This window comes from Bombyx mori, chromosome 23 (genome assembly GCF_030269925.1).
Source record: "Bombyx mori chromosome 23, ASM3026992v2".
NCBI lineage: Eukaryota > Metazoa > Arthropoda > Insecta > Lepidoptera > Bombycidae > Bombyx > Bombyx mori.
Window position 1 is genome coordinate 6,912,677 of NC_085129.1, and position 14,979 is coordinate 6,927,655.

The 14,979-nt window shown below is 39.8% G+C and overlaps 1 protein-coding gene and 1 non-coding gene across 3 annotated transcripts in view; both read right to left on the reverse strand.

Annotated features, from left to right (window-relative positions):
* LOC101739058 (lysine-specific histone demethylase 1A) overlaps nucleotides 1-14,979 on the reverse strand; it is a 359,897-nt gene that overhangs the window by 115,028 nt on the left and 229,890 nt on the right. The gene's annotated exons all lie outside the window — the stretch shown is intronic.
* On the reverse strand, nucleotides 7,281-7,353 carry TRNAK-CUU (transfer RNA lysine (anticodon CUU)). Its single transcript has one exon. It is a non-coding gene; the product is annotated as a tRNA-Lys (tRNA).

The following is a 14,979-nucleotide window of genomic DNA, read 5'->3' on the forward strand; positions in this document are numbered from 1 at the left end:
GCCCTTCAAACCGAAACGCATTACTGCTTCACGGCAGAAATAGGCAGGGCGGTGGTACCTACCCGTGCGGACTCACAAGAGGTCCTACCACCAGTGAAAAAGTCTCATCTTTTAGTCAAACAGTTCATACCAAACTTGAAGGTACATAATTTTTTTTTTCTTGAAATTATTATCTTTCATCACAAAAATACTTAGTATTTTTTAACCAATATGCATTTATACACTGATTGATTCTCATATGATTTATTATCATCATTACTGTAACTGTCGAACAGGAAAAAAAAACATTGTAAAAAGGAGAATTCTCGAAAAAACAAACGTATGTAAAATTTATTGACATTGGATTTGGAAATTGTGTTTTCTGAAGAGGATACTATAAATATTCGAAAGGTCGCGTTAACGAGCCGCCCTGGTCGATCCGAGACGTAAAGAGCAATAAAGAACAATTTCACTGAAGATACCAAAACATAAAATAAAAACACGAAATCCAATTTGGCAAATTTTGAACATCGCGATCCCGTCAACAATTACTAATAAAATAAAGTCGAACACTCCAACAGAACAAAATATGGACAAGCTACATTATTTAAAAACGTAAATTGAATTTAAAAAAACAAATAATTTTTCTTTGGGCAAATGACCACTATTTTGTACATCTCTTTATAATGAAAAATGTTAAGACCTCCATTCTACGCAGTCTGTACAAATGCAAATTAAAGTGCAGATTACCAGTACACCCATCGTGGAATTTAAGAACGCGGATATCTTTCGTGGATCTAGTTAAGGCCCGTATGTTATGTCGAACCCGTATACCTTGTAATGATTGGCTCCGTATCAGCTGAAAGAATCCCTTGCAAAATTACCGCCTTATAAAAGTAGGTACGTATTCGGCGAGATTTCTCATTCAGCGCTTTATCAACTCATTTCAATCTTTCGCATGTTATGACTCGCTACAGGTTCACAGCGTATTGATTGAACAGGGCGTCTTTTTTTTGCCACACTTTTTTTATTCAAACGATAATAACGGCTGGGAAAGATTTAGAAGGACAGAAAAGGTTTAGTAAGAAGACTAACGTTAGATTGATGAAATGACTTGTGTTTCTAATCTTTCTCTATGTAGCTGAAAACTGGTGACTGAGACTGCAGGATTACCGTAAAATTAGTGCACTAGTGACGTGATGCTGGAAAAGCCTCCTGAAGATCCACTCTCAGACCTTACTATCAAAAACTGACTAACATCAACTGTACAATTACGGATTTTAAAGTTATTTGGGTACATCTCCAGAAAAGAGGCCTGATGGAGAGTCTAGTTGTTCAAAGCCAAGTGGAACACAAGTGATCTCACGGCGGATCACCAACTTGCTGGGTTGATCTAATATAGAAAGTAATTGAGTCCACTATAGTCCAGTCTACTCAAAACACTTCGAATGTCCACAAGTGGAAGAGCATCACCAGGAGGGCCAATCCTCGTAATCATTGGGGACTTAACGAATGCTTTTGCGTGTACTTTATCGGCGTAACCACGACCACTCTGACAGGAGTACCCAATTAAGAAGAAAAAGAAGACAGGTATCCTTACATACTTTTTAAAATAAAAAACGAACATCATTTAATAGTTTAAGTGCAGGAGATAATTTCGTTTTTAAATTTTTTGCAAGTGTTTCTAAAAAATCCAAAATAGTTTAGTTACGAGATCAAATTTAAATAAACACAAATACATTTTTCAACTTTACCGATTCGACTGTCTAAATAAGCTATAAAACGAAAATAGTTTTTATTCCATCGCATTTATGAAACAAACATTCGCAAAGGATTTTATTACGCAAAACAAGGCAAGAAATAGGTCTAGGTTACACGCCACGTGGCATTACTTAGTTTTGTTTGCTTACAATATCTTCACTGATCTGCAGCGTCGACAATGGTAAGGTCTTATTTTTAATTTAATTTCACTTAATTAGTATTAAAACCTGAAAGTCTGGATGTTCTAAAATACATTTACAAATCATTTAGAATTCAGTTTCAAATTATCATCTGAGTGTCATGAACACCTTGTATACAGGGTAACCGATGGATCTAATTTAGATCTAATCAGCTTTTAACATTTGCATGAATATTTATTTACAATATATGTATGTAGGATTGGTAAGAACTGAACGTATGAAAAGAGTGAAACTGTGAATGAGAAAAAGCAAAAGGGAAAAGAGAATGACAGACAGAATGACAAAGAAAAGGAAGATGGCGAAGACGGTTAAAAAATGAGCAAGGCATAATAAAAGCGTTAATTAATTTTTAAATTATTGTTATAACAGAAGATCTCTGCAAGTGGATCGCTAGCTTTTTGGATGGGCGGAGCATCACGGTCGTTGTAGACGGTGACTGTTCTGATACCATGACCATTAACGCTGGCGTTCCACAAGGTTCGGTGCTCTCCCCCACGCTTTTCATCCTGTATATCAATGACATGCTCTCTATTGATGGCATGCATTGCTATGCGGATGACAGCACGGGGGATGCGCGATATATCGGCCATCAGAGTCTTTCTCGGAGCGCGGTGCAAGAGAGACGATCAAAACTTGTGTCTGAAGTGGAGAACTCTCTGGGGCGAGTCTCTGAATGGGGTAAATTGAACTTGGTTCAATTCAACCCTATAAAGACACAAGTTTGCGCGTTCACTGCGAAGAAGGACCCCTTTGTCATGGCGCCGCAATTCCAAGGAGTATCCCTACAACCTTCCGAGAGTATCGGGATACTTGGGGTCGACATTTCGAGCGATGTCCAGTTTCGGAGTCATTTGGAAGGCAAAGCCAAGTTGGCGTCCAAAATGCTGGGAGTCCTCAACAGAGCGAAGCGGTACTTCACGCCTGGACAAAGACTTTTGCTTTATAAAGCACAAGTCCGGCCTCGCGTGGAGTACTGCTCCCATCTCTGGGCCGGGGCTCCCAAATACCAGCTTCTTCCATTTGACTCCATACAGAGGAGGGCCGTTCGGATTGTCGATAATCCCATTCTCTCGGATCGTTTGGAGCCTCTCGGTCTGCGGAGGGACTTCGGTTCCCTCTGTATTTTGTACCGTATGTTCCATGGGGAGTGCTCTGAGGAATTGTTCGAGATGATACCGGCATCTCGTTTTTACCATCGCACTGCCCGCCACCGGAATAGAGTTCATCCATACTACCTGGAGCCACTGCGGTCATCCACAGTGCGTTTCCAGAGATCTTTTTTGCCACGTACCATCCGGCTATGGAATGAGCTCCCCTCCACGGTGTTTCCCGAGCGCTATGACATGTCCTTCTTCAAACGAGGCTTGTGGAGAGTATTAAGCGGTAGGCAGCGGCTTGGCTCTGCCCCTGGCATTGCTGAAGTCCATGGGCGACGGTAACCACTCACCATCAGGTGGGCCGTATGCTGGTCTGCCTACAAGGGCAATAAAAAAAAAAAAAAAGATTTTGAAACAGTTGAATTTTTATTTTATGCGCTGCGACCCTATGTATGTCCATATTCTTCATGTCATATATACCTTTACCTTTACACTCAATAACATATAATGTATGTTACTCTGAACTATGTAACTCTAATAAAAACTAATCTATCAAATATGTAACGCAAGCGTTGACTTACATCCACTACTACCGTCTCGATTTCAAATAACAACCAATAAATCATTCAACTAATGAAAACCGAAACAATAAGCGTATCAATATACTCAATATATTTTGAGACAAGGGTTCAATATCCTCCGCATTGATATATTGACAGTAGAATACAATAAGTTGACACAAATAGAGTACATACAACACGCCACACAATACGAAGCGTGGGCCGCGGAATGTATCCGTCTACAATCTACTCGACGTCAATCCAAACATATTTAAATGAGAATACGTCACACTTAACTGAACGAATCTACACTGAATTACGATAACAGCTGTCTTATTTTGCAACAGTAAGTACTTTTATAAAAATTAGCGTAGTCTTTTAGTAATAATATTATTATTACACTTTTTGTAATAATATTATTATTACAAAAACACTACGCCAATTTTTAATAGGATTTTAAGATAATGTAATGCGGAGGGTAGTGACAAGCCCACCGACAATAAATATTCTACCCATTTCTCGGTGGAAGAACTTTTGGAATATTTACAAGTTACTTATTTTATTTTATTTTTTTTATGCCTTAAGTCAAGACATAGGTACATAGTTTTATATATTGCATATCAAGCAGAAAATTTGCTAGAATATGTGGAGTGAAACAAAAAGACTATAATTTCTTATTTTATTTTCGATAAAACAAAAAGTAGATTGCATGAAAAATTTTTTTTAAGACAATTTGTATATAAGTATAAACTTAGAAAATACTCCACTCTGATTTAAATTAAATAAGAATGAATTGGAATCACTTATTTTGGTACTTAAAAATATACATAAACAATATTTTTTTCATCTTTCCTGAGCTTAGTTCACCGCTATACCAAGTCAATAACGCCGATAAAGAATATTTATAAAACAGAATCGTTTTTTTTTAACATCAATAAATAAATTGTTATGTGTATGACGCTAGAAAAATCTCAGGTTTATTTAAATCCAATTACTTTAACGATGTTTGAAAACCATCTCATAATTATACAGAGCTGAGCCACGATTATGGTAAAAAAAATAAGTTTTTACAACGCTTTAATAATGACTACATTTTATAGCGGTATCTCATAACAGCATTAAAATAATTTCACGTGCGAGCCCTAATTAGGTTAAGTAGTAATTTCACAAAGACGTTGACTAAAAAGATTCCGAGTTCTCGTTTTTAATCTTTCTGTCAATCTAATTAAAGTTGTTACGGTTATTGTTGGAATATATGTATCTTCATGAGGGTCATTTAGGTGAAATCTCACTAGTAGGTTGCGGCTGATTTGCATCTCTCGTGTCTATCGGTGATGGTCACCACTCGAAATCAGGTCGCCAATTTAGCTATCTGCTTTCGATGTAAAAAATGGACGCAGCAAATTATTGTGATTTTAAGAATACGATAGCTACAAATCTACTAGCATTATGACGTGACCTTCCGTTCTCACTTTCAGCACCTGGTCCCTCGTTTGTTGGGGGTGGCCGGCGCGTTAAGCCGGCTTCTTCCCAACATCGGGGGGCCTGACCAGGTGACGCGCCGTCTCTATACGGGGGTGGTGCGGTCAATGGCCTTATACGGGGCACCCGTGTGGGGCCAGTCCCTGGCCGTGGGGGTAGCGAAGTTGCTGCAACGGCCGCAACGCACCATCGCGGTCAGGGTCATCCGTGGTTATCGCACCATCTCTTTTGAGGCGGCGTGTGTACTGGCTGGGACGCCGCCTTGGGTCCTGGAGGCGGAGGCGCTCGCCGCTGACTATCAGTGGCGGGCTAACCTTCGTGCCCGGGGCGTGGCGCATCCCAGCCCCAGTGTGGTCAGAGCGCGGAGGGCCCAATCTCGGCGGTCCGTGCTGGAGTCATGGTCCAGGCGGCTGGCCCATCCTTCGGCTGGTCGTAGGACCGTCGAGGCGATTCGCCCGATTCTTGTGGATTGGGTGAATCGTGACAGAGGACGCCTCACTTTCCGGCTCACGCAGGTGCTCACTGGGCATGGTTGCTTCGGTGAGTTCCTGCACCGGATCGGAGCCGAGCCGACGGCAGAGTGTTACCATTGTGGTTGCGACTTGGACACGGCGGAGCACACGCTCATTGCCTGCCCCGCATGGGAGGGGTGGCGCCGTGTCCTTGCCGCAAAAATAGGAAACGACTTGTCGTTGCCGAGTGTTGTGGCATCGATGCTCGGCAACGACGAGTCGTGGAAGGCGATGCTCGACTTCTGCGAGTGCACCATCTCGCAGAAGGAGGCGGCGGGGCGCGTGAGAGACGCACAAGTCCGCCGCCGTCGAGCGGGGGCCAGGGAGGCGGATCTCGCCCTAGCCCTGGCCCTCTAAGTGTTTCGGGTCCCCCTCATATGTCGGTCTGGGGCACGGCGAAGGGGGCCTAAGAAGACGACGTGCAAGCTGCTCTGCACGCGTTTTACGCAAGAGCATCCGGGTGATGGAAGGCCGGCTATCCTCGACCCACGCTGGTTCTGACCCAGCGGGGTATTTCGTAGGATAACCTATTCAAACCGGCGCCATCTAGGCGGGCTTCGGACAGCCTGCCGACCGAGAGGGCTGGTGGTCGTGGCGCCGACGATCGCTGGCCCGGCGTCCCGAGGGGGAGGGTGATGGGAGAGATGTGCTCCGCACTAAACGCTTCACTCTCCTCCCCTTGCCTTTTCATGAGTTCTGTCTCATGCGAGGGTTGGACGTTGGTTGTTGAGCGACAGGAGGTTTTAGTCGGTTCGACTCCGACATGCCCCACCCTCCATCCCCAGTGGAGGGTGGGAGTCCGGCGATTTCCTCCTGACAAAAAAAAAAAAAAAAAAAGCATTATGACGTCACAACTTAGCGTCAGGTTGGCCATGAAATCGCCGGCCTAATTACACGGACAAAAAATATGTACAAATAACAAACAGATCATCTATGAATATTGGAGCGATAGCTATCGACGAAAGAGCTGCAGCTCCATACTTTCAGTTTTTTTTTCCTACCTAAGTTGATAGCCTTGAGAGGATATATCAGCGGAACCTTAACTAGTAGGTGAGCTCACGGGGCTCAAACCTGACGAAGTTGCTAACACGAACCCTAGCAAGAGCCGTGCTTTGCAGAATCTACCACCGGATCGGAAACGCGACCCACTGAGAAGATCCGGCGAGAAACGCAGTGGGCTGTGTCTGAGGGTTAATTTACTCGTCGAGCCCTTCGTCGCAAGCAACGGGTTCGACGAGAACGGTGACCGGTAGTTTCAGTGCGGAACCATCATGCCGACACAAATCTCTACTTCATGTGTGTAGAATACCGATTGCATTTATTCAACTTTCCCGCCGCCGCTGCTTGGTAACAAGAATCCTATAAGGAGTACCTTATATAGTAATATATTTAGTCTATTATATTAACAGCAAACAACTATTTTACATTTCTTCTTCAAATACTCAAACAATTACTATATGAACTTTGTAAAAGGACTCGAAAGCTATTTTCAAAATTTTATGAATAAAAGAATATATGTATTTACTAATATTTGATATTATTTTAGTTAACCAAGACAACTAAAAGAATTACAATTATGGTTTCATTTCAAATAGACCGAAAGTGATTATTATTATTCTTTAAATGCAATACAAAAATTGTAACCTTTAAAATCAATTATTGTAAATGAAAAAAAGGCACAAAAAATTGCGCCCAACGTGGGGCTCGAACCCACGACCCTGAGATTAAGAGTCTCATGCTCTACCGACTGAGCTAGCCGGGCTTGACGGAGACGTGACAAATTTTCTATCTATTTCTAAAATTACAACTACGCCTAGAATGCTTTAAAAATTGTATGAACATTTTTATTTATTTATTAATTCTTACATAGATCAATGAATAATTTTACGTTCAATCTGTTCATTTGAAATAAGCTACTAGATAATAGGACTAGATGTTATCTTGAGGCTTTTTTTCCTACCTATTCGCTGATAGCCTTAAGGGACTATTCCAGCTACGCCCGGACGGGTTAATGAGCTCGAGTTCAACCGAAGGAATTTAATAGCCCTAGCAAGAGCGGTACAGTGCACAATCTACAACGCGATCGAAATTGCGACCCACTGAGAAGATCCGGCGGGAAATTCACTGGGCTACTCAAGTCACTAAAGCCTTCGATACCACAAAGAATGGCGTCTCCCACCTCGAGACACGAGATGTAAGTCGCAATGGTATAGTGTACAGGGTGTCCCACTCCTCAAATTGGAATGGGAGACTGCTTCACGGTTAAAATACAGATAGTGAAATTAATTTTATGAGCTCCTCCTCCTCCGTGCTTCGACAATTCTCAACGCTGAGGGTCGTGGCCTCATCTAATAACTTTCTCCTGGATTGTCCTGCACCATTCCTGCCTATCATCGGCTGTGTGGATATGATTTTAAGAGCTATAGTATAGTTTATGAGCTAATGAATTTTAAATTTTACTTAAAATTTCATTAATGTTAATATTTAAAATTATTATCAAACACGTGTCTTTTATATTTATGTCGTTTTAGCTAAAGTGTTATCTACTTTAAATCTTGAATTGTTTATTCACAGAATGTACACGCCCGTATAACGAGATTAAGATGTGCATAATTATTGAATAGGTCGTCATGTTGTTATCGAAATTTATGTCCCAATAAATTTCAAGGCAATTTTCGAGTTTTTATCATAGATTTAACGAAAACAGAAACAAAAATTATATACATCACCGAATTATATATGTATATATTATAAAATTATTTTTCCTTTTTGGTCGATCTTAAAATTAAGGGAGCCGGATAGGTTATTATTCACATGATGTGATTGCTGATGCTAGTCATTGATTACTTTGACTGAGCGCATAACAAGATGACAGCATGCCTATGGTCGCTGGCTCGAGACTGGTTAAATGCTTTTTCTTTACTGAAGTTCTTCAGTTCATAGGGCTTAACAAAGACTATTTACCTGCAACAAAAAAAAAAACTTCGATTAAAGTCAAGCTCGGATTCAAATTAGATAATGTAAACGAAACGACAGATCTCATGCAACTTTAGATAGACATATCCAATGATCGGGGCCATTCATCACCGGATAAGTGAAGTTTAACAACATTTAAATGTTCGAACGATGACTGTGAACAATGGTTATCGGCTGATAGAATCATCGATAAAACCCGGGCACGATCTACGCACACAGCGCGATACGCGCCGGTATAGCTCCCGTGCGCCGACTTATTGGTACACCTGTTAGGAATTCAGCGCTTCAATTACGAACGTTCGTCCTATGAATCAGAACACAAAGTTCTAACTAGAATAAAATATTATTATTAGAAACCGAAAACCCACACACACATTTTTTTTCCTAGTACCCTCAGGGGGTTATCCTAGATTCATCGAGCTAGTATGTGAGCTCACGGGGCTCAAACCGGGGCTGTTGCTAACACTGGCCCTAGCAAAAGCAGTGTTTCGCAGAATCTACCACCGGATCGGAAACGCGACCCACTGGGAAGATCCAGCGAGAAACTCAGTGGGCTGTATCTATGGGTTAATTCACTCGTCGAGCCCTTCGTCGCAAGCGACGGGTTTGACTAGGACGGTGGCCGGTGCTTGTGGTACTTAAAAGCACCGTTAATGAATAGAGAGGATCCGTAATGACGTGTAAAGAATTTAGCGTTTCTATTACGAACGTTCGTCCTATCAATCAGAACAGAAATTTCTAACTAGAATAAAATATTATTATTGGAAACCAAAAACCCACACACACACATGATAACGGTCGTGGTGAACGACAAGATAACAATATTGAAATTGTCGTGGTCTTAGCTAAAAGGAGTATGTATGAAGCGATGTGACTGTGCCCATTTTAAAATTCCACCGCTACTAATTAAACAACTACCCCATTGAAGAAATAGCAGCGTTCAATAAAATCAAACCTACAAATTTTTCGATAATAATTTGTCAAATTAGTGATTTATAAGGCGCATGCGTACCTGTAGTTACAGCCATCCTGCCTAATTTCCGGTTTGAAGGGTTAAAGAATCTACAATACAATTAAAACTTCGACCTCATGTCCAAATGTCATGACCCAAAGTGGATAGCGTCAATTAATTTGTGATACTGTCGTAACAAAAGGTGTTCCATGCTGTTCACCCACACTTATTTGCGAACGAATGTTTGTTTCGAAAAGATATTACTTAGAAATATATTACTTATTAGTTTATATCTACATGAATATTACTCGACAGATTATAAACTGTTCCAATTGGAATGGTGATTACGCATCTTGATAATTGAAATTGTAATTACGTGAATTCAGTAAAATCTATGTATTACACAAAAATTAACATTCTTTTGACGGAGGTCTAGGCTGACTAGATAAAATTTAAGTATTTTCCCGGAGATAGGCTGTTTTAAGCTGTGTTAGAAGTTTGTTGAAATTACAATGTAAGTGTCAGGTCACCTTGACAAAGTTCGAAGTGTCAACCGCCTGAAAATAATGGCTATTCTACTTTTATTACCATAAACGGTGTTTGTCTTTTGGCAGAAGTTGCTATGACGGTGTTACGTACTTAATTAATCATTAATTCCATAATTATTTACAGTAATAATATACTTATCAATTAAAATGCTAATCATTTACAATTCGATTTCCACGCAAGTGGCCTTTTGTAATTCAAATCATTTGATTATATAATTTGGATAAAATCGTATCATGAAAATGTTATTTTATTAAATTATGTTTTTGATTTCAGCTGTAACAAAAAATAAACATATATTAAACATATATGGGTATATAATAAGGGACAGTACCAAATCTATGACAATATAAGTAAAAAACAGGAAATCATAAATGTTAATTTCAATGTTCGAATGCGGTACGTATATGTAGATAGGGAGATAAAACAGTCAACAATATAATACCTGTATCTCATTCCCATAACATCCGTCGCATACCGATGTACCTAGTGTTGTAGTTTTACTATACAGGCATCTTATAGGATCCTTGCAATTCGCATATGTGTTGCCAATTTATAGAATGAATAGTCTCCACGAAAGGCACAGCCGTGCTCTTCAAAAGGGGTCCCCCTCACGACACCAGTGCTAATACTGGTTTACTAGTGGTAGGACTTCTTGTGAGTCCGCGCGGGTAGGTACCACCGCCCTGCCTATTTCTGCCGTGAAGCAGTAATGCGTTTCGGTTTGAAGGGTAGGGCAGCCGTTATAACTATACTGAGATCTTAGAACTTATATCTCAAGGTGGGTGGCGCATTAACGTTGTAGATGTCTATGGGCTCCAGTAACCACTTACTTAACACCAGGTGGGCTGTGAGCTCGTCCACCCATCTAAGCAATAAAAAAATTAAAAAAAAACCTCGTCACAAATTAGGCGCTGTGATACCATTTCCGTCAACAACATCCTTGGCCAGCCCACATACCGTAAGCTTCGAACTCCAAGTACCTAGGGGTCACCCTCAAAAGAGAGATGACATTCGGTCCCCACATTAAGTCAGTACGCGTCCGAGCCACGTTCCTACTAAGTCCACTCTACCTACATAATCTGCCAGCGAAGTAAATTGTCAGCCTATTGAGTTTCTCGTCGAAATTTCTCAGTGGGTCGCGATTCCGATTTAGTGGTAGATTCTGCAAAGCAGTGCTCTTGCTAGGACCGGTGTTAGTAAATTCTCTCAAGTTGAGCCTGTAAGCTTACCCGTCTGCGCCTAGTTGGAATCCGTGGTTGGAATAGTGTCTTAGGCTGCCAGCGATTAGGTAGGGGACAAAAAAGAATAAATGGTCATATAACATAATATTTTATATTCTAAATTTTTTGCATTAGAAAGTCCAATATACACAAAAAGTCAACAAAGAACATGTTCTCATTTTTAATAAATATGAACTTTTAATATTTCACTATTCACAATTTCATTGATAATATGATATGTTTTCCCAAAAGTAATTATTATGCGAATAAAATACTTCGTTAGAAATAAACAACACTACTGGCAATACCTTCTGGCATGCAGAAGTCCAATGATGATATCATTCTCGCTCTCCGCGTATCGCGCGATTGGATCGTCGATACGAAGCACTCGTCTGTACTCGCTGGACACAAAATATATGACTCATATAAAAACGTATTCGATATGTCATGTGTCAATTTCGTAGATAAAACGTTTCAGTTACTATCTCAGAGCACATCATAAATGTACCAGATTCATGCGTAAAGAAAATGTTATATAATATATAAAACAAAACGACATCAGTGGCAGCAAATAATTTCCAATACGCAGATATTATCTGAATCGTAAATACGAAATAGCATAATAATGTAAATCATATTCAAAGAAATAAAACAAAGATTGTGTTATGTAACTTTATATTATAATATTATTAATTAGGATTATGTGCAACCGTATGAATACTCTCATTAAAGGCGATGGCAACTATTTTATGGATCGACGTTACCCATAACTAGGGAGAGTCGACGCTTAATAATAGTTACTTGACACGAATGTAGCGAGCAAAAAATATATGGATGGTATAAAGGGACACGCGAGATCAAGCGATGCAATAAGTAATGGTTCGATGCCAGCTCGGCCATCGATTGCGGGCGTTATCTCAATAAAGACCAACAGAGTGCGTTCATTAGCACTCTGACACGACGCAATCATAAATTGTGGAACCCCGTTGCGACCCGCACGCTTACCCTTCCCGACGCCCCTACCGTACCTGGCCTGTATTCGACTTTTTGCCATTTCTATTGTTTTTAGCAGGAACCCCATAAACCGTAACAGCTTGATCTTTCTGATAATTCCCGCAGGTGTCACCCTTCACGCATGTCGAGTTTATTGCTCATGTTTCACCAGAAATATCCTTATATGTGAGCGATAACGGTGCAGCTGTCTAAATTAGTGACAACTCTGAATTAGTCACAATTCATTATTTCGGTAGGTGGATTTATTCCCGAACCGTCTTAATTAAATTTAAATGGTAAATTCGCGCGAGTTTTATTACAAAATTACATACTATGTGAATCTGTCTCGCTGTTTGACATTGTTATCAATTGTATTATAACGACATTAATTTTCTATTAGCATCTTAATAATGTGCAACGCCTAATTACTCACGATTACCGTGAAGGTGAGAAAAAAAAATCAATTATAAAAAACACATTTATCGTTCGTCATAAATACAGAAAACATCACAGCGAAAACTAGCTAACATGGGAAGTCATTAAACAAACTGGAATGCTACTTACAGAAGTCCTATGGCCGTCTGGCCGAGCATAAAGATCAATATCAGGGTGGCTCGATGCCAAAATCTTTTTAATATCGTCTCAGAAGAAACTGCAGAGTGGTTACGACCGATAACAACAAAACTATTACGTGAGCGGTCCGCTTGTGAATTGGTCAGAGCGTTATCTGTAATCAACGTCGACTGTTTAATCTTATTGTAGGGGAAAATGGAGAATAATAGCCGAAACCGACTTCCCTTAGCACTTTTCAGTTGGCTGATAAATTCGGAGTACTCGTCTGAGTTCCGAGGGTTCTCGCGGTCGCGCATAACTTTTAATGAGTGCAGTTAGTTGGGTTACAAAGAACGTCGAGTAGTCGTTGGTGTAAATTGAGCGCTGTCAAGTGGCACTCAGGGCGCTGAAGCAGCTTTCGAAATTGATCTCGGGCTTTTCATGAATAATTACACTAACACTAGTAATTGACAATTATTTTTATAAAGGGCAATGATTGTTTCTCTATTATACGATATGAAAAATAAATTATCCTCACCTTCTCCTATCTTATCTCTCTGCTAATCCCATCTTGTGTACCTACATTACCTAGTGATGGTGGGGCTCATGGTAAGATCTCACTTCCGGGCTTCTTCTGATGCAAATAAATTACGTCTTCAGTTTTGAAAAAAGGCGAGAACTCTTTTCTAATGCAAGCAATTACGACTACAAGTTTCTAAGGCAAAACATTTATGTTGAGGTGGGTTATGGTAATCGCAAATACTTGGCGGTCCTTGGGTCTTTTTCTCCACGTAACCACGCAATTTTTTTTTAAGCTTTTGATCAAGTAATAATGTGTTTTTCAAAAAAATATCAAGGGATTGTATTCTTATTAACGTAACACAAAAAGGCGTGAATGGTGAATGTGCAGCTGTAAAAAGCGAATATCAACCTGGGACTATTAAAAACGACATTGGCTCGCTAAATCAAGTGCCTTTATAAGAAGGACCGTCAGCCATGAATGAAGGCGTTAAGTTTCACACCGCATCGCTCCCGCGACGAAACGAACACCTATTATCATAAAGCAAACAAAGACGTTGGAAAAAATCAACAAACACAAGCTTTAATGATTTGGTAGTTCTTGGGACGAATGCCAACGAAGCGAGAAAGGAAACTGCAATAAAATGGGGTTTTATTGAGGAACTATTCAACGTCGTGGCTAGAAAATGCTTAACAATACGTGGCAATTAGTTGTGTAACACAACAAAGTTAATTTACCTGATATCGGATATTAAAATGAGGGTGAAAAGTCGTTTCGAGTAATTAAGTCGTAACGCCCAAGCGCATTATGATAATAAAGTCGTTAAATGTTATTGCAAAATATATTTAACCAGAGAGCCAAAAATTTACTATTTTTTGATTATACGATTTATTTTTAGTTTGATGGCCACCTAGATAGGTTTTAATAAGTATTCGCTTAATAAGGTAATAAAGAAATCTAACATAAAGAGAAATTAATTCGATACTCTTTCATAATGATACGCAACATTTCCGAACAAACTGTGACCAAACCATAGAGAGACTTCATCCTGTTTACTTAACCGTTCATTGAGTGACGTTTTGAATAGATGAATGTAAAAAGCCCATTTGTAATATCCGAAAACAAGTTTGATCTTTCCGACACGTAATAAGAAAGATCTACTGAATGGAATCCACGAAAAGTGCAGGAAACGCACGCAAAAACGAAAAGCCAATAACGTGATAATTTACACCCGATAAATATTTGTGCAGTTAACGGTTTGCCACGGTTATTATTGACATAATAACCGTGGCAAACCGTTACATGTTCCCAGAAAAATCAACTGATATACGTCACTCGGTGACTGCAATAGAGTTATTTTTAAAATAAATCAGCGAAATACTTCTTGATTCTTCTTCTTCTAAGATATTACTTTTCTTGAAAAATAATTTTATTATAGCACGTGTTCTCTAAACATAAAAGTAATTTAAATGAGTCAGCTTAAGTAAGTTAAATTATAGCTTGGAACCGATGTAAATCGTTAGAATGTATTTTCATTCAAATTCAAGAAACAAGAATCGATTCAATATTATTAGGGGTTATTTGACATATTTTCGCAAGCCGCGTGGCTTGATGCACTGATGCTCG